Below are 20,435 nucleotides of genomic sequence, written 5' to 3'. Positions count from 1 at the left end.
TGATTACCAAAGCCCATTTAATGCTCTGAATGCCCCACTACCCAGCCTGGGAAGGTCCCTAGTTGCCTCCTCCGTGCAGATAGTGCTGCCACTGCCTCTGGGAGTCAGGCCGGGCTGTGATATGAATGCCTGGGACCTCAAGTCTCTGGCTGGCTGGGAAGGGAGGGTCCCGACTAAAGGTTTCTTCTTCCCACAGATGCTGCTGCTGCTTGAGATGGAGGCAGGGCCTGATACTAATGTGGTTCCCTGGCCCTAAGTACTTCTAAACTACCAGCAAATTAAAGCACCTCTTCAAGTCTGCTGAGCTGGGCTGGCCATGGAGTGAGGAGATGGAGCCAATGCTCTTCTCATTTTCTGCCTCCTGCCTGTTCCTGAGACAGTGAGCCTGCAGTCCCAAGGGCCTGGTAGCTGGCATAAGTATGTAATGAGAGTCCTTGCTTCCCCTTCCTCCTTTGCACAGCACTGTCATCCAAGTCACAAATTAATGCACATTGCACACTGTTTCCAAAAGACCCTTTTGGAGAGTGCTCCCAGACTGATATCCCCAAAAGGCGATTGTATTGCACCATTAGCTGTACAGGTGTGTACAGGGAAAGCCATGCAACCCCACATTTGAAAGAATAGACACAGCATACAACCCTAACCCTGACTCTCTTTCTAGAGGGCTTGGGGGACACCCAAAACCTTTGCAAAACTGGCAGCTCAGCACCTGATTAGAACCACTGGAAACGATGATCCCTCCACATTGTGCTGAAACTTCCAGCCAGCTACATTTCTCCAGCCCACAAGAGCTATGGTTTAAATGTTGCTTCTGCGAACAGACCAACGTCCAGGGACGATACTGGAAGTAAATGCCACATCCCAGCCTTATGAGCTGCATGCGGATAGCTATCAAACGGTAGGCAGTTCCACAGGGAGTGCACAGGAAGGAAAAGCTGGAGACTTGCCTCAGAGACCAGGAACCAGAGAGCAGCCTGTGCTCTAAGGATCGGAAAGACAACAGTAGCAGGCAGAGCGATAACAGACCAATAAAGGCACCAACCTGCACAGCGCAGGTGTAGAAAGGAAGGCAAGTTCAGCGGGGCCAGCACGCAAAAGAGAAAGGCCTGCCCTACATCTAAAACTTAGGTCAACCTAGCTACATTGCTCAGGGCTCTGAAAAATGTCACACCCTGCGTGCTGTCATTAGGGTGACCAAACCCCCTCTGGGGAGACAGCTAGGTCAATGGGAGAATTCAGATGTTGACCTAACTACTGCCTGTCTGAGAGCTGGATTAACTCCAGCGATGGAAAAATCTGTTGTTGTAGGAGGTGTCTACACTACAGCAGCACTGTAGCGGTGCCATTGTAATGTGGATGTACCCTCAGATAGTGATCCGTCTACTGTGAGAGAAATAGACTCTATTTTACTAGGGCTAAAGTCCTACTGAGCTGTCTGGGTGTGCACGAAAAGTCTCACTCAAGATCTTAAATTTCATATCTTTGCTGTTATTTCTGAATTGATTCATTTCTATTGCAATAGGGTCAAAAGGCCCAGACCAGGGCCTCTCTATGTTGCACAAACACCAAGAAAGGCAGGCCCCAGCCCAAAGTGCTTAAACCCTTGTTGTTGCTGCAGCTGGGGGCTTGAATTGGCTGGGCTTCACCAGGTCAGGGACCTGGCACTTTTCGGTGAGGCATTCATCTAGTTCACCAGGCTCACAACTTTCAATTAAAAAAAAAAAAATCTTGTGTCCTCATGGCTGGGGTCCGAGGCGGGGGGTGAAGGGGGGAAAACATGGTGACTGCTCTCTGCAATGGACAAGTAGGCGGACCCCTGATTCTGCCCTTTCCCAAGGCACCATCCAGCAGAGCTGCGCCAGTGCAAGGACAGGAGATATGTAATTGGTGTCTGTCAAAGGACGGTTGTAGATTGCATCTCCTCCGGAGCCAGGGAAAATGGTAACTTTGAGTCACACTTCCTTCCTTGCTTGGGTCACTGGCCCAGTAGGAAGGAAAGTGGGAAGTGGCCGGCCAACCACCTGTAGCAAACCGCGTGGTTGGAGGGAGGAGCACATGTTGAAGGAGGGAAAGAAGTACGGGGCAGGCACTAGGAAACTAGTCTGTTTCCTAGTGCCTGCATATGCATATGGCTGGATTGGCCTAGAGTCTCTAGGAATTAGAGATTAATCTTTAATTAAAGATTATGTCATGTAATGAAACCTCCACGAATACCTCCAACCAAAATTGGCAACCCTAGGCTGGAATACTAACTGCATTAGAGCACCTCTGTAAATAATTCTCTTAATAAAGAGCCAGTTTAGTTTTAGAACCATGGAGTTCTCCCATGTTGCTACCTAGTACAGCATTTTTCAAATGCAGCCACCATGGCCGCATGCAGCCACGACAGGGTTTTCCTGTGGCCAGGACAGCCTCCTGGGCAGAGATGGGGGAGGGGGCAAAGCAGCGGCCCCTCCCTGCAGCCCTCTACCCCGAGCTTCAGCCGAGGGACTCTGGTGGCAGGCTTCAGCACAGAGTGGGGGAGCTTCAGGAGGGCTGGCCTTACTGGGCACTGTGATCAAGAGGCAATGAACAGGATGAGCTTGGGGTGTGAGGCTGAAGAAGGGAGCTTAGAGCAATGGCGGGGGAGCAGCAGGGCCTTGGGGCAATAGGGAGCCCAGGGATGGTGGTGGGCTAGGGAAGGCAGCAGGGGCTAGAGGTGATGTGTGGGGATCGGGGGGAGGCAGTAGGGACCAGATGCATCAAAATACAGCTGGTGCAAGATTTCCAAGGAGAAACTCAATGCCCCGTGTTATGCTAGAGGCCAGGCTAAATGTTCACATGGCATTTCAGAGTACTGGGACTACCCTCTACAGTGGTGGGCCACCACAGGAAAAGCCAGAGAAACAATACCTGTCCGAGCAGGCCCTCTGGAGAGCATGTCTAATGGCTCCTTCCTGTGCTCTACAGGTAGCTGGGAATGAACATGGCAGCCTCTTGCTGCTTTCAGGTTCCCTGCAGGGCACAGGGAGTTTGGCAGTGGCTCCCAGAGAAACTCACCTGGTTTAGCTGGCAGCAGCAGTTCCTTGCTTTCCTCAGAGCCTGGCAGCTGATCCCCTCTCCCTACAGTGAGGCTCTCCTCCTCCTCCTCTTCTTCTGGATTTCCAGAGGGCTTTATTGAAAACAGCCTGTACGAGGAAGAAAAGCAGTGTCTCCCAGGCAAAAATCCCGTGCAGCAGTTTGCTTCACCTGTCTGGGCACGGAGAGCTGTTTTCACTTTCACTCTTGCACTGATAACAAAATAAACGTTAGGCCCTGGGGAAATTCCAGGAAAAGGAGAGTAATGATTTACAATGCCCTGGAGTGGATGAACCTATGTATCTGAGTCCAGAAACACTCATCTGGCTGCCGCCATGATTCTTTTGAAGGTCATTGTGTGCAGCAGGGAAAAGGGAATCTTCCCTTAGCCTCAAAATGAACCGTGCAAGTATATTTTTCTGCCCGAGGCTTGTGTGGGCCCTGGGCAACATTCTGACCTATTACCACTGTGGCCGTGCAATCCCAGGCAAGTCTGCAAGAGGAGAAAAGAATTTGGCCCACTTTTCTTTGGTGTTGACCCTTGTGGATTTGAATCCCACCAGTTTTTGCTTTGGGGTCCAAATGCATCTCCAACCAAATCTCAGTTGAAACTGTTGTATTTAACCAACTGTCCCGCATTTCCTTGAATGATTCACTGGCTTGATTTTGTGCAATGAAAGAATAAACCAGGAGAGCTCTGTGTGTGTTCAGGTAGTGGTAATACGTTGTTCACCTCTTCTCTCTGTGCACTGGTCACGGGTGTGTCTGCCTGTGTGTGCAATAATGAGCCTCAGTCCCAGGAATATATTGACAAATGGGAAGGAGTTCAGAGAAGAGCAGCAAAAATATACCGGATTGCTTATGGGGACAGTTAGAAGAGCTAAGGATCAGTGTAGTCACTTGGCTAGTTAGTGATTTTTAAGTGCTTTAACCCTTTCAAGCCCAGAATGGGCTGAGATCCAATCTTTCTCTCTGTGATGATTCGGTGGTTGCAATCAATAAAGCCACAGGTTATTTCTGCAGTGCCATAGGTGCGGGTGGTGAATATTCACATAGAACAGGGGTGGGCAAACTTTTTGGCCCGAGGGCCACATCGGGGTGCAAAACTGTATGGCAGGCTGGATAGGGAAGGCTGTGCCCCCCAAACGGCCTGGCCCCCGACCCCTATCCGACCCCTCCCACTTCCCACCCCCTGACTGCCCCCCTCAGAACTCCCCACCCATCCACCCTCCTCCCCCCAGCTCCTTGTCCCTTGACCGCCCCGTCCCAGGACCCCCCCCAACCGCCCCCCCGGGACCGCACTCCCTATCTAACCCTCCTGTTCCCCATCCCCTGCCCCCCCAGAACCTCTGCCCTATCCAACCGCCTCCTGTTCCCCATCCCCTGACTGCCCCAGAACCTCCGCCCCATGCAACCGTCCCCTGCTCCCTGTCCCCTGACTGCCCCCCGGGACCTCCTGCCCCTTATGCAACCCCCCACCATGGCTCCCTTACCATGCTGCTCAGAACAGCATGTCTGGCAGCCGCGCCCCCCAGCTGGAGCCAGACACACTGCCGCACTGCCCTGCCTGAGCGCGCAGCCCCCCACCCAGAGCGCTGCCTGCATGGCGGTGTGGCTGCAGGGGAGGGGGGACAGTGGGGGAAGGGCCGGGGGCTAGCCTCCCGGGCCAGGAGCTCAGGGGCTGGGCAGGAGGGACCCGTAGGCCGGATGTGTCCCACGGGCCATAGTTTGCCTACCTCTGACATAGAAGACAAGGTTTCCGCCCTGAGGCCGTCACAGTCTGCAACGTGGTGGCCTGAGGTACTAGATCTAAATAATCTACTTGCTTATTTTACACTAAGATACTGAGCAGTTAAAATAACAGCGCGAAGTCCAACACACCAGCAATGCTCTACAGCAGCTCCCATGCAGAAGCTGGGAGGCGGTTTCCTCCTCAGTTGCATGGCAGATTTGGATGCTAATTTGAAGAGGAGTGAGTGGATGGCAAAGGAAAAGCAAACACTGGTGATAAGCCAGTGATGTGATGGAAGGATCCAACCTAGGCCTAATGGGAAAGCTCTACAGGTACCAATATAAAAATATTCCTTGTCGGCACTTGGGATTAGCCCTGATCAGCCTTTGGTGTCCAGCGACTCCTATAGCTGCACCAGTGCAAACCCCAGCTGTAGACAAGGCTTCGGTGTCCTTCTCATACCCTACTGAGCGTATGCTGGTGCACTCAATAAACTGCTGTTCAGCCCTGCAATCTTGAATCTGGAAAACACATACTCCTGAAAAGAGTTTACCATCTTGAGGCATAGGCACCAACTTCTACTCCCGCCGGTGGGTCCTCAACGCCCCCCGCTCCCTGCCCCATCCTGACCCCACCCCTTCCATGAGGCCCCGCCCCCCATTCCAACCCCTTCCCCAAAGTCCCCACCCCAACTCCACCCCATCCCTGCCCCTATTCTGACTCCTTCCCCAAATACCCGCCCTGGCCCTGCCTCTTCCCCGCCTCCTCCTCTGAGTGCGACATGTTCCCGCTCCTCTCCCACCCCCCAGAGCAGCCAAACATCTGTTTGGCGGCGTCCGAGCGGGAAACGCTGGGACGTAGGTGGAGGAGCAGGCACGCGGCGCGCTCAGGGGAGGAGGCGTCAGAGGAGGAGGTGTGGGGGAGGGAGAGGGGAGCTTGGCTGCCAGTGGGTGCAGAGCACCCACTAATTTTTCCCTGAGGGTGCTCCAGTCCCAGAGCACCCACGGAATCAGTGCCTATGTGAAGCATCACCAAATTACCTTCCACACACCAGCCATGGCATAATTCCCTGTCTGCTCTCTGGGTGCAAATGGTGCAGGAGATTTATCGTCAATATTATTTGTCTCTCATTACATGTGATTTCTGATCCTCCCAATCAAAGGTTGCCTCTTACAGTGAAATGCAATGACTGGATTTAAACTGGGGCCTCCTTCCAACCAAACCAATTCAGAGGAGAGAAAAGAGAAGAAAAGAAAAGTAAAAATGGTTTGAGAATAAAGGGCTGAGAGAAAATCCACGTGAATCTGTAAGGATAAGGCCTTTTCCAGTAGCCATATTGTGAGGCCTAAGGTCTTTGTGTGCAGCCATATTAGGAGAGCAGCAGCCATTAGCTAAGAGGCAGGAAGTCACATCCTAACATTCCATCTAAATTACATTAAAACAATGTAATACCGGGCTGTTAAGAAGGTGCTCCTGTCCTAATAGCACCCACCATCACCAGATAAAGAAACAGATCTTAAGATGGTTAAAGAAAACTTCGTTTGATACAGGGTGGATTTGATTTAAATCATGATTTAAATCACTAGTCAGGAAAACTCGATTTAATCATGGATTCCTACATAAAAGTGCATTCTTGTTGGTTGTTATAACCTTAATACATATTCTTCACAACTGAGAGATAGATGTAGGTTTCATTTTTAGAAGGTACACACTATACATTTTTAAACAATGATTTATTTTGAAAACTTTTCAGATTACCGGTAATTTTACAGCTATATCAGAAAATGAATGAGTGTTTGGTTATCTCACTTACCAAAGGTAGTTGAAGCAGATATTTATGAAGTCACTGGGAGGTCAACAGTCTCCAGTTCAACGGGTTATTCATTTGGAGGATTTTCTTGCCATGCTGTATTAGGAGGAGAACATCAGACAGACAGACATTTAAATTGTTTTATTTAACTAAAACAACATTATGTATTCTGGATTTTTTTCTTCAACAGCAAACATATAATATTTTAACAAAACAAGCATATGTCCCTCGCTTCTCACATTTATCTCCAGACTTCTTCTCCTTGTCCAGATCTAGTCCACCCCCAACAATCTTCTATCACTGAACTTTTTGAAACTTTGCACTTTTAGAGAGAGGTAAGGGATTGACTCTGCGTACACAAATTTGCAGAGGGGCAATAGAGTTGAGGTCTGTTATTTCTCACCTCTATATACTATTTATTTATTTATTTAAAACATTTTTGCTGTTAACAGGCATGTTACCTCTGGAGACACAAATCGACAGTTTGAAAACTGCAAAACTAAGCATCTCTGATGGTATCTTCTAGACTGAGCACTGAATCCATGGTGTAGATAGAGAGATTAACCTAAATAATCTATACAGAAGCCTCTGGAACCCCATAAGATTGGATCCCTAATCCATGAACTATTGGAACTCATTTACAAAACTTTTCTTTCAGAGTAGCAGCCGTGTTAGTCTGTATCCACAAAAAGAAAAGGAGGACTTGTGGCACCTTGGAGACTAAGAAATTTATTTGAGCATAAGCTTTCATGAGCTACAGCTCACTTCATCTTAAACATTACATGAATATATTGTCTCATCCTATAGAATTAGAATGTATAATCCTTATTCAATGATGAGATATCTTTGAGCTATAATGTATCTTAATTAAAACTATCTTTAGATAAGTTTTTTTCCTCAAAAAGCATTTTATCAAAAAAATCCGATTTAAATTAAAAAAAATCTGATTTTTTAGATTTAAAAAAAAACCACATTGATTTTTATCCACCCTGGTTTGATAGAGTTCTGTCTGGCAAGAAATCAATTATCAATGGTTGTGGTTGTGAAATCCTCATTTCTTTATTTTGTCTTTATGGTCCCCACTTTATTGTTTGTCTGATCTCTGTCTGGTTCTTTGATTGTTTCTGTCTGTTACATAATTAATTTTGCTAGGTGTAAATTAATTAAAGTGGTGGGGTCTGAATGGTTAGAGAATGTTAGAATCATAGAATCATAGAATATCAGGGTTGGAAGGGACCTCAGGAGGTCATCTAGTCCAATCCCCTGCTCAAAGCAGGACCAATCCCCAATTAAATCATCCCAGCCAGGGCTTTGTCAAGCCTGACCTTAAAAAACTTCTAAGGAAGGAGATTCTACCACCTCCCTAGGTAACGCATTCCAGTGTTTCACCACCCTCCTAGTGAAAAAGTTTTTCCTAATATCCAACCTAAACCTCCCCCACTGCAACTTGAGACCATTACTCCTTGTCCTGTCCTCTTCTACCACTGAGAATAGTCTAGAACCATCCTCTCTGGAACCACCTCTCAGGTAGTTGAAAGCAGCTATCAAATCCCCCCTCATTCTTCTCTTCTGCAGACTAAACAATCCCAGTTCCCTCAGCCTCTCCTCATAAGTCATGTGTTCCAGACCCCTAATCATTTTTGTTGCCCTTCGCTGGACTCTCTCCAATTTATCCACATCCTTCTTGTAGTGTGGGGCCCAAAACTGGACACAGTACTCCAGATGAGGCCTCACCAATGTCGAATAGAGGGGGACGATCACGTCCCGCGATCTGCTCGTTATGCCCCTGCTTATACATCCCAAAATGCCATTGGCCTTCTTGGCAACAAGGGCACACTGCTGACTCATATCCAGCTTCTCGTCCACTGTCACCCCTAGGTCCTTTTCCGCAGAACTGCTGCCTAGCCATTCGGTCCCTAGTCTGTAGCTGTGCATTGGGTTCTTCCATCCTAAGTGCAGGACCCTGCACTTATCCTTATTGAACCTCATCAGATTTCTTTTGGCCCAATCCTCCAATTTGTCTAGGTCCCTCTGTATCCTATCCCTGCCCTCCAGCGTATCTACCACTCCTCCCAGTTTAGTATCATCCGCAAATTTGCTGAGAGTGCAATCCACACCATCCTCCAGATCATTTATGAAGATATTGAACAAAACCGGCCCCAGGACCGACCCCTGGGGCACTCCACTTGACACCGGCTGCCAACTAGACATGGAGCCATTGATCACTACCCGTTGAGCCCGACAATCTAGCCAACTTTCTACCCACCTTATAGTGCATTCATCCAGCCCATACTTCTTTAACTTGCTGACAAGAATACTGTGGGAGACCGTAAAGCTTTGCTAAAGTCAAGAAAGCCTTGCTTTCAAAAGCTTTGCTAAAGTCAAGAAACAATACATCCACTGCTTTCCCTTCATCCACAGAACCAGTAATCTCATCATAGAAGGCGATTAGATTAGTCAGGCATGACCTTCCCTTGGTGAATCCATGCTGACTGTTCCTGATCACTTTCCTCTCATGTAAGTGCTTCAGGATTGATTCTTTGAGGACCTGCTCCATGATTTTTCCAGGGACTGAGGTGAGGCTGACTGGCCTGTAGTTCCCAGGATCCTCCTTCTTCCCTTTTTTAAAGATTGGCACTACATTAGCCTTTTTCCAGTCATCCGGGACTTCCCCCGTTCGCCACGAGTTTTCAAAGATAATGGCCAATGGCTCTGCAATCACAGCCGCCAATTCCTTTAGCACTCTCGGATGCAACTCGTCCGGCCCCATGGACTTGTGCACGTCCAGCTTTTCTAAATAGTCCCGAACCACCTCTTTCTCCACAGAGGGCTGGCCATCTATTCCCCATGTTGTGATGCCCAGCGCAGCAGTCTGGGAGCTGACCTTGTTCGTGAAGACAGAGGCAAAAAAAGCATTGAGTACATTAGCTTTTTCCACATCCTCTGTCACTAGGTTACTTCCCTCATTCATTAAGGAGCCCACACTTTCCTTGGCTTTCTTCTTGTTGCCAACACACCTGAAGAAACCCTTCTTGTTACTCTTGACATCTCTCGCTAGCTGCAGCTCCAGGTGCGATTTGGCCCTCCTGATTTCATTCCTACATGCCCGAGCAATATTTTTATACTCTTCCCTGGTCATATGTCCAACCTTCCACTTCTTGTAAGCTTCTTTTTTATGTTTAAGATCCGCTAGGATTTCACCATTAAGCCAAGCTGGTCGCCTGCCATATTTACTATTCTTTCGACACATCGGGATGGTTTGTCCCTGTAACCTCAACAGGGATTCCTTGAAATACAGCCAGCTCTCCTGGACTCCTTTCTCCTTCATGTTAGTCCCCCAGGGGATCCTACCCATCCGTTCCCTGAGGGAGTTGAAGTCTGCTTTCCTGAAGTCCAGGGTCCGTATCCTGCTCCTTACCTTTCTTCCCTGTGTCAGGATCCTGAACTCAACCAACTCATGGTCACTGCCTCCCAGATTCCCATCCACTTTTGCTTCCCCCACTAATTCTTCCCGGTTTGTGAGTAGCAGGTCAAGAAAAGCTCCCCCCCAGTCGGCTCCTCTAGCACTTGCACCAGGAAATTGTCCCCTACGCTTTCCAAAAGCTTCCTGGATTGTCTATGCACTGCTGTATTGCTCTCCCAGAAGATATCAGGAAAATTAAAGTCACCCATGAGAACCAGGGCGTGCGATCTAGTAGCTTCTGCGAGCTGCCGGAAGAAAGCCTCATCCACCTCATCCCCCTGGTCCGGTGGTCTATAGCAGACTCCCACCACTACATCACTCTTGTTGCTCACACTTCTGAACTTAATCCAGAGACACTCAGGTTTTTCTGCAGTTTCGTACCAGAGCTCTGAGCAGTCATACTGCTCCCTTACATACAGTGCTACTTCCCCACCTTTTCTGCCCTGCCTGTCCTTCCTGAACAGTTTATAACCATCCATGACAGTACTCCAGTCATGTGAGTTATCCCACCAAGTCTCTGTTATTCCAATCATGTCATAATTCCTTGACATCACCAGGACCTCCAGTTCTCCCTGCTTGTTTCCAAGGCTTTGTGCATTCGTATATAAGCACTTGAGATAACCTGCTGATCGCCCCTCATTCTCAGTATGAGGCAGGAGCCCTCCCCTCACAGACATTCCTGCCTGTGCTTCCTCCCGGTATCCCACTTTCCCACTTACCTCAGGGCTTTGGTCTCCTTCCCCCGGTGAACCTAGTTTAAAGCCCTCCTCACTAGGTTAGCCAGCCTGCTCGCAAAGATGCTCTTCCCTCTCTTTGTAAGGTGGAACCCGTCTCTGCCCAGCACTCCTCCTTCATGGAACACCATCCCATGGTCAAAGAATCCAAAGCCTTCTCTCCGACACCACCTGTGTAGCCATTCGTTGACTTCCACGATTCGACGGTCCCTACTCAGGCCTTTTCCTTCCACGGGGAGGATGGACGAGAACACCACTTGCGCCTCAAACTCCTTTATCCTTCTTCCCAGAGCCACGTAGTCCGCAGTGATCCACTCAAGGTCATTCTTGGCAGTATCATTGGTGCCCACGTGGAGAAGCAGGAAGGGGTAGCAATCCGAGGGCTTGATGAGTCTCGGCAGTCTCTCTGTCACATAGCCCCCGGCAAGCAGCAGACTTCTCAGTTTTCCCGGTCAGGGCGGCAGATAGATGACTCAGTCCCCCGGAGGAGAGAGTCCCCGACCACCACCACCCGCCTCCTTCTCTTGGGAGTGGTGGTCATGGAACCCCCCATCTCAGGACAGTGCATCTCATGCCTTCCAACCAGCGGAGTCTCCTTCTGCTTTCTCCCCCCAGACATATCATCTGGTCCACTCTCCGCAATGGTACCTGTGGAGAGGACATGAAAGCGGTTAGTTACCTGTGACCGCGTTGCTGGAACCCGGACATTCCCCCTTCTTCTTCTGGAGGTCACATGTTGCCAAGCTTCTTCACTGGCCTCTTGGCTCCGCTGTGCAACCTGCTCTAAATCTTTAGAGCTTTGTGCCAGTAGAAGCATATCCTGACTTTTGTCCAGAAAATCCTCCGTTGTTATAATATGTTAGGATTGGTTAGCAAAATTTTAGTAAAATGATTGGTTAAGGTATAGCTTAGCAGGACTCAAGTTTCACTATATAAACTGGGGTCCAAGAAGGAGACCAGCAGAAGGAACAGAAGAATAAGAAGGAGAGACCTGGAAGAAGAAGAAGAAGAACTCACCTCTAAGACACAGCCTAAGATCAAAGTTGCTAAAATTCCTCTGCATGACCATGACGTGCAGCAATTAGAATCCAGATGAGACTGACCTTGCCTGGCCAACAGGGAAAGTCTGTTTGCATGATCAGGACTGGTGATCATAGCGTTGTATGCTTAGCATGTGCATTCTGTTTGGTAATTGTTAATAAATAGAGAATAAGGACATTACTGTGTAAGGCTGTTTTACGGGTAAAAGGACCTGCAAACCCACAGAGAGTAAGCCCTGAGCCCTAGGAATTGGGTAAAGGTGAGTGCCCCAAGAGTGTGTGAGTAACAGCGAATTTTGTTCGGGTAACAAATCCACCTCTACGCTGGGCTGTACTCAGGGACAGAGACTTTGTGCCAGTGCAACCCCACAGCTATCTATCTGCAGGAGCAGTTTTTATATCATGTGGGAATTCTGCAGACCGGCTTTGACTGCAGGGGAAACTATACATAAAGAACTGACTTTTGGCGGCCACCCGGGAGCATGAGCTTGAGTGCTTTGTTCAGATTCTGCCGTATTATATTGTGCAAAAATACCAAGACTTTCTAATTCTCCCTCATCAAAATGCCTCCATCACATGCACGAGGTGTGATTAGTGCAGGGTGCTACTGGCAAGGTGCTGCTGGTATCCATGTAGCATAGTGGGGGGTGCATCAGTGTTGTGGGAGATGACAGGACAGATACAGACACCATGTGCTTCTGCAGAGTAAGGCTATATCTACGCTTAAAATGCAGCACCACTGTAGTGCTGCAGTGTAGATATTTACTACAGCGATGGGAGGGTGGGTGGTTCTTCTGGCATTGTAGGTAACCCATCTCCCCAAGAGGTGGTAGCTAGGTCAACGGAAGAGTTCTTCTGTTGACCTAGCACTGTCTACACCAAGGGTTAGCTCTGTTCAATCACATCTCTCAGGTAGATGGATTTTTCACCTCCTTGAGAGATGTAGCTGTGCAGATGTAACTCCGAGAATGATCTCTGACCTGGAAGTCCTTCAACATCCAGATATGTAGAAGGGTGGCAGCCTGGCAATGACACCGGGCAGAGTTGAGGTTGGTTACGTGACCTTTTACACTTTCATACTTTCTGATATTTGAGCTGGGTTTTCAAAGTGTAACCTTAACTCCCAGTTTCTAGGCTTTCTAACACTTGTGTCTTTCTGGAGGGTTTCGCCCTGAAAATGACTGTAGAAATGGCCTTGTGGATTTCCATGGTGACTGTGTCTGACTACAGATCAAATTGTTCAAGAGTACTAATAAGGAAATGTGTGTGTGTGTGCGTGTGTGTGTGTGTGTGTGTGAGGAGGATGGGGGGGGGCGGTTCTAATTGCGAGTTCACCCTTGGATCTGAAAGCCCAGCTGTATTCTTCCTAGCTCATGCATCTTCCCTACCAAGAAGTGTTCTGCAGGCCAAATGCTGTTCTGCCTTACACCTGGGCAACCCCTTTCCCTTCACATCATGCCTTCACCTGTATCTTCAGTGGGGGTGGCAAAGCTATACAGTACTCTGTTAGTCCAGTAATTGAAAACTGGTGAACAGTTCTGTTGATGACTGACCAGATGGGCTAGCGACCAACACATTGTTTCTGTGGGTGTGTCTACACGGTAGTCCAGGGGTGTAATTGCAGCTCATGTAGACATGTTATACCAATAAAATAAAAAACAGCAGGATCTTATTAAAGGGGAAAAGGCAAAATGCCACATTTATTGTGAATACAGAAAGAATCATAGTAAGCAGTTAGTTATAGCTATAACATTGCATTCAATTTCATATTTATTCACACATTCATTCATACACACACACACACAGGTTCTGCAAGGTTGTTATCATAGTTACCAGCCTTAGAGTTGCTCATGCCAAGCCACTGGCCAGGTGGTCTGGACATGAGGAGAGAGCAGGGCCTTGTCAGATGCTCATCTGATGCTCCTGGAAGTTGGTTTGCAGAATCAGACCCCAAAGTTCTCACTTTCTAGAGTCCATTTTTATAGGAATTTCTTCCTATGCCAGTCTATGGGAATTGCTTCATCATGCTGTTGCTGAATCAATCAGCAGATGGCACATTCCCGACGGCTCCGTGCTGCCAGATGTTATCTTGTTCTTTGGTTCTCCCATTCTTGAGGCTGTTGGGTGGATTCCAGTCTGCCCTCCAGGGGTCCTCTGGTTATTTCCACTTGATGCCTTCTTCAGCCGATGGACACTGGATTCTTAGGCTGGCACCTCCCTGATCATTCAGTTATTATCCACACCAAGCATCCATCCACATACATCGTCTATCTCTATTTTAATCACAATTGTTAACAAAACGAGATGAATACAACAAAAGGGTGGGGAGTCTCTGGGTGCTGTTTCTGTTGTTACAGAGTATTGCTTTGAGTCTCTCTGTGTGTGAGAAGTTGTTGTTACAAAGAATTGCTTTGAGAACAGACTCTGTCTTAGAATGTACTAACGCAAGTGGTAGCTTGCAAGTTTCACACATAGAGGGAGAGAAACAGTCCCAAAAACCAAGAGACCTTTTAATTAGTAATATCCTGGAATTTGAACTATGGGGAATCAAACTCATTTGTGATTTTAATACAGAACTTCTTTAACATGATCCAACAGACACAGTGAGCTGTAGCTCACAAAAGCTTATGCTCAAATAAATTGGTTAGTCTCTAAGGTCTCTAAGCCTCCTTTTCTTTCTACCTGAGTGAGTGTAGTCTAACTAGCTCAGGTGCCCGAGCAGTGACGCTGTGGCAGCACAGGCTTCAGCATGAGCTGTACAAGCCCGCCTGAGCCCTGGGCTAGCTGCAGCCCATGCTGCTGAGATTTCACTACTCCAGTACCCAAGATAGCTGGATTGCAGTTCATGTACACCTACCCAGTCAGACCCTGTGATTGTAGAAAGAAAAGGAGGACTTGTGGCACCTTAGAGACTAACGAATTTATTTGAGCATGAGCTTTTGTGAGCTACAGCTCACTTCATCGGATGCGACTGTAGAGTAGACATAACCTGAGTAGCTGTCCTGGCTCAGGGAGTCAAAAGCACTATGAAATCTTTCTGTCGCTAAAGCGTCTACATAAAAATAGCACTTTCTTTACTTGACAGATGTGCTCCATGAACCTGATTCAAAGCTGGCTGAAGGCAATGGAAAGATGCCCTCTGATTTCAGTGGGCTTTGGAGTCAGTAGAACCGTACTTGAAATAACTGATAGACGTTTGCGGCTTTAACTCCCAACTGAACAAACTTTTTTGGCTCGGATTTATTAAAGGAGAAGGATCAAGGCAACGCAAGAAAGCTGGTCATCTAGCAGACAGTGGCTTCTACACTCTACTTATCACTTACAGCAGGCTAACATGCTACACAGGGCTTTCAGGAACGTTGTCTGAGATCAATACACAACACCTCGTTATTGTTTCATTATGATCTCTTCCTTTGTCCATAGCTGTTGACAGGGTATAAACACTTAGATCCATCTCAGTCTATAACATGATGTAAGCAGAGTCAGGATGAACTCCACCCTGACATCTGGTGGTGAGGTGTGGAAAGTTGTGGAAAAGAACTTTAGGGGCTGATCTTATTTGCATAGGCACACCCACCCCACCTAGAATGAGGCCATAACTGCCCAAATGGTCACTTTGGCTGTTGTGGGATCCCCAGTGTCTCTGTTATTGGGGCGGGAAGAATAAATTGTTATTACCCTGATTATGGGAACTGTGCTTGGAACTGTACTTGGCCTTTTGTTATGATGGAGGGACTCACCATCAACTAAGTAGCACTCGCTAGGCAAGGGACATGGGTTCCAAAACTCTGAATTGAGAGAGGCTTGAGGCAGGTATTAGTACTTGGTGGTGTGGGCCCCTTTGTGAGGGCCTGAAACACCAATTGCACCTCTGTCTCTCTCCACTGTGGAAAGTCAGAGCTAATTTTGGGTATATTAAGAGTCTTGCTACAGGTACTGAGCTGAATTCACTTTGGCCTTATGGTGCACCAGCACTAAGGCTCCCACTACTATGAGCTGGAATCACTGAGCACTGTGTCAAGTAGTGGGGAGCTGGAAGATCTAGAGTGCAGTGGTGGTGTTCGTGGATAGGCTGGCGGAGTGTTCGTGAGACAGCGAGGCGAGCTGTGCAGAGCAGAGCTGTTCATGAGACAGCGGAGTGTTCGTGAGGAGGCGAGGTGAGCTGAGCAGAGCTGTTCGTGAGACGGCGGAGTGGAGTGTTTGTGAGATGGCGAGCTGTGCAGAGTGGAGCCCCGTGGGGCAGTCAGCTTCAGGACACGTAAGGTGCCCCTTACTTCTTTCCCCCACACACAGGCACATTTTAGCCAGACTGGGGAGTAACACTATGCAGATGAACTTTTGAACTCTGGGGCTGGACTTTTTGGACTTCGGGTGATTTGCGGATTGCTGGACTCAAGAGACGTTTGGGTTCTGGGGCTCAAGAACCCGAGGGAAAGGATGTGGCCCAATTAGCAGGGGTGGGTATTTGCTCATGGTTTGGTTAATGAACGCTAGTTGTGGTGTTTCCCCAATTTAATGCTGATGTCGTTTACCTCATGTTATTAAAGATTCTCTGCTACACCGAGACTCTGTGCTTGTGAGAGGGGAAGTATTGCCTCTTTGAGGTGCCCAGGGGGTGTGTAAGATTTTCCCAGGTCACTGGGTGGGGGCTCGAGCCACTTTTGCATTTGCTTTGATGAGATGGAACCCCTGTGTACTGAACCCGGCCCTTGCTGCTATCAACTTGGCCTGGCAGAAGGGTTACAATTAGTTTCATTAGATGACAATGTGTGGACATGTCCACAAACCTACCCTGTGAAGAAGAAGGTGGTCTTGAGGCTGCTGTGATCTGCAATTTGTTTGAATTTTTCAATACCCTGCACATGCAGGACAGAAATAACAATTTTTATGCTTCATGTTCTTTTAATCTGATGGTCCCTCCCCCACCCCAAGTAAGTATATTTCAGAAATATCATTCTGAACATGTCTCTTGCAAAGAGCTTTGCAAAATTAAATGTCAGCCATAAAAATAATTTTAACTAGAGCTGGCCAGAACATTTTTTTCCCTCGACAGAAAATTTTACATTTTCAGCAAAAAAACAAAATATTTTGACAAAAAGTGAAATATTTCATCTGAAAGCTGAAATACTTAAATTCAGAAATGCTGCCATAGTGCCTTCTCAGAGCTGTAATCCCGGTGTCTCATGGGCCTATTCCCTCTACAGGCCAGGTTTCCTGGTCAGACTACATCTCCCATGATGAACCAGGGTGTCCCCTCTTGGTCAGTTTAGTCAGGGAGCCCTGCCCATAGAGGAGAATGGGGATATGAGGAAAACAAACTACAACTTCCATGAAGCACTCTGGCGACATTTCTGAATCAAAATATTTTGGGGCTTGCGAGTTGCTTTTATGACAAATAAATTTTCTGCAGAAAAGCTTGTTTTTGTCAAAAACCCTATTTTCCACTGGAAAAACAGGTTTATTGATTGAATTTTATGTTAACCAGCACTCATTATAACCCCCACAAGCCATCTGCAATGTACTGCTTTACACAGAGGTAACCTCCAAAGAATCCCACAAACACCCATAGTAGTACCTGTGGGATGAAGAAATGTACTTCTCCCTAGAATAGAGAGGCTGTTGGTATAAGGCTGGTGTATGATGGATCCCAGCTGTTTTGAAGTCCATCATAAATTCTCTAGACCAAATTCTGCCCTCACTTATCCCACTACTACCCTGGCTGGAGTTAAGTACTGCTCTGGCTTGTAGAGGTGTGCTGGCCTAGGTGTACCAGCAGGTAGAATCTGAACCTCCATTTGTTGTTTTATACTTTGTGGCAACACACACAATTTCTCACTCCAGATGTAAGAGAAAACAGCCATGTTTTTGAAAAGATGTTAGAAATGTTACACGTTAAACCCCAGAAATAGGGACTGAGCTGAATATTTACTCAACCCTGGGGCAGTTTAAGCAATTCTGACCAAAGCTGCTGCTCTGATGGTATGGGAGACTATGAAACTAAAAAGCCAGAGACCCCATGAGTGCCAGAAAGGAACACAGGCTTTCCACCTGACTCCACTGAACTGGTACCTACAGGAGGTTTTTATCTGAAACATTTTCCAAGAGTGTGGCTCTGGCTAGACCAGGATTTAAGGGTGCCTGGGATCAGGATGTAGTATCTGACACATGCTAGCTAACGCATTCTAAAACCCCCACGTAGACTTCAATACAGGCTCAGATGGGGGGGGGGGGGGGAATTAGGCTTTAATTCCACCAGCTAACTTGTTAAAGCCCAGTGTTCTGCACTAATGTGGCAGTGGTGGGAAGTTCTTCAGAAAAAGCCCAGTGTAAACATAAAGGCAATAGCTATTTTTGAGAATAGGGACATTAATGTGTCTCCCATTGACCTTCTACCCACCAGTAATGGCTTTGTGTTACTCAATTTTTTTTTTTCATGTATGAGGGGTGGCTGACAAAATGGATGGCCAATACATGGCAAGTTGGTAATCTTCAAATAGACTCTGTTGCTTAATGGCTGGAGCATCCTTTCCTCCATTATCTGAGACACAGACAATATTCACCCCTTGCAAAGTGCCCAGGTTATGTAGCACCCACTCATGCCTTTTATTCATGTCTTCACTCCAGTGCTCATGGGGTGACTTATCAAGAAATTTATTTTATTGCCAGCTATTCCCATGTTGCTCATCATTGGAGTTTCACAGCATCACACAAACATTAGTGAATTTATTCTCACAACACCCTGATGAGAGAGGGAAGTACAGTAGAACCTCAGAGTTATGGACACCTTGGGAATGCAGGTTGTTCATAACTCTGAAATTTTGTAACTCTGAACAAAACGTTATGGTTGTTCTCTCAAAAGTTTACAACTGAACATTTACTTAATGCAGCTTTGAAACTTTACTACGCAGAAGAAAAATGTTGCTTTCCCTTTATTTTTTTTAATAGTTTATATCTAACACAGCACTGTGTTTTGTTTTGTTTTGTTTGTTTGTTATTTTTTTTTGTCTCTGCTGCTGCCTGATTGTGTACTTCGAGGTTCCAAATGAGGTGTGTGGTTGACTGGTCAATTCGTAACTCTGGTAACTCTGAGGTTCTACACTGTATTATTACTCCCATTTTACATATAAGGAAACTGAGACACATTCAAATGCCTTTCCCAAGAACTCACAGGAAATTTGTGGCAAACCTAGATTTTCTAATTCCTAGTCGTGGCCCTTAATCCCAAAACCATTATTTTTCCAGTAAATAAAGTTGGATGCATAAAGTTAAGCACTTCATAAGTGTTTGTAAGATAAGGCACAAATGAGCAGCCAGAGCAGAGTGGCTTCCAGTGTATTGAGAGGCAGTATCATTACTCTGGCTCTAAAAAGAAAAGGAGTATTTGTGGCACCTTAGAGACTAACAAATTTATTTGAGCATAAACTTTCGTGAGCAACAGCCCACTTCATCAGATGCATGTAGTGAAAAATACAGTGGGGAGATTTTATATACACAGAAAACATGAAACAATGGGTGTTACCACACACACTGTAACAAGAGTGATCAGGTAAGGTGAGCTATTACCAGCAGGAGAGTGGGCGGGGGGAGGAAGCTTTTGTAGTGACAATCAAGGTGGGCCATTTCCAGCAGTTGACAAGAACGTGTGAGGAACAGTAGGGGGGGAAATAAACATGGGGAAATAGTTTTACTTTGTGTAATGACACATCCACTCCTAGTCTTTATTCAAGCCTAAATTAATTGTATCCAGTTTGCAAATTAATTCCAATTCAGCAGTCTCTCGTTGGAGTCTGATTTTGAAGTTTTTTTGTTGAAGAAACTCTGGCTCTAGTTACTGTGTCAAATTCTCACAATCCACATTGCTGAGCAGGGTATGAAAAGCAGGAGAGAGAGATGTGACCTTCGCCGTCTTGCACAAGTGTCATTACAATGAGAGAGAGCAGTGTTAACGGTGGCCGGGGAAAGCTTCAGAAAGTGTAATGGATTTTCTTTGCTGTGCATAGCTTCTGACCCCAGTGCGATCCTTACAAAGAAAAACTCAGACTGCACTCTAATCTGTGCTCCAGATTACAATCCAGTTAGTAAATATGCCCATTGTCCCACCCGCTGTCCCCCAAGAACTGCTGGCCTTTGTTCCCTGCAGTAAACTGATGCTGCACATTTCTGTCAGACCCGTGACCCATACAATGTGGAGCTTTTGAAGAACTTCCTGTTGGGAGAGATCCAGGGTGTGCAGAGTTCAGACGTCCCTTGGCTCTGGTTGCAGTCATTGTTTGCTGCTGTTGCATAACATGGCAGAAGGAAAGAAGAACGGGGGCATTGGAAATGAGATGTCAGAAACTTTTTAGAGCATGGAGGGTTCTTTGAGACATTCAGTGTTTGCACTTACTCTCCCTGCTTGTGAATGGATAGTGGGGAAGGTTGACTGCTACTCTGGTGCTTCCCCCCCTTTTAATCTTGCAATAAACAGTCATGGGGTATATGGGGTGCATGGGAGAGGTAGTACCTTTGACTGATTCGAACTGCCGCACTCCTTGAGTGGTTGTAAGTTTGCGACAGCGGCCACAGCCCGGTAAACTGCCTCGGCAGGCAGGCTAAACCA

General features: G+C 47.1%; 1 protein-coding gene across 1 annotated transcript in view; it reads right to left on the bottom strand.

Annotated features, from left to right (window-relative positions):
- Positions 1-3,150, bottom strand: part of EXOC3L4 (exocyst complex component 3 like 4) — a 36,489-nt gene extending 33,339 nt beyond the window's left edge. Inside the window, exon 1 of the mRNA XM_075129889.1 lies at positions 3,040-3,150. The gene's annotated coding sequence lies outside the window, so the exon portion shown is untranslated. The remainder of the gene's footprint in view (positions 1-3,039) is intronic.
- Between the last annotated feature and the right edge of the window lie 17,285 nt (positions 3,151-20,435).

The sequence above is a fragment of the Caretta caretta genome, chromosome 6 (genome assembly GCF_965140235.1).
Source record: "Caretta caretta isolate rCarCar2 chromosome 6, rCarCar1.hap1, whole genome shotgun sequence".
NCBI classification, from domain to species: Eukaryota; Metazoa; Chordata; order Testudines; family Cheloniidae; genus Caretta; species Caretta caretta.
This window is presented reverse-complemented; position numbering and strand designations above follow the sequence as displayed.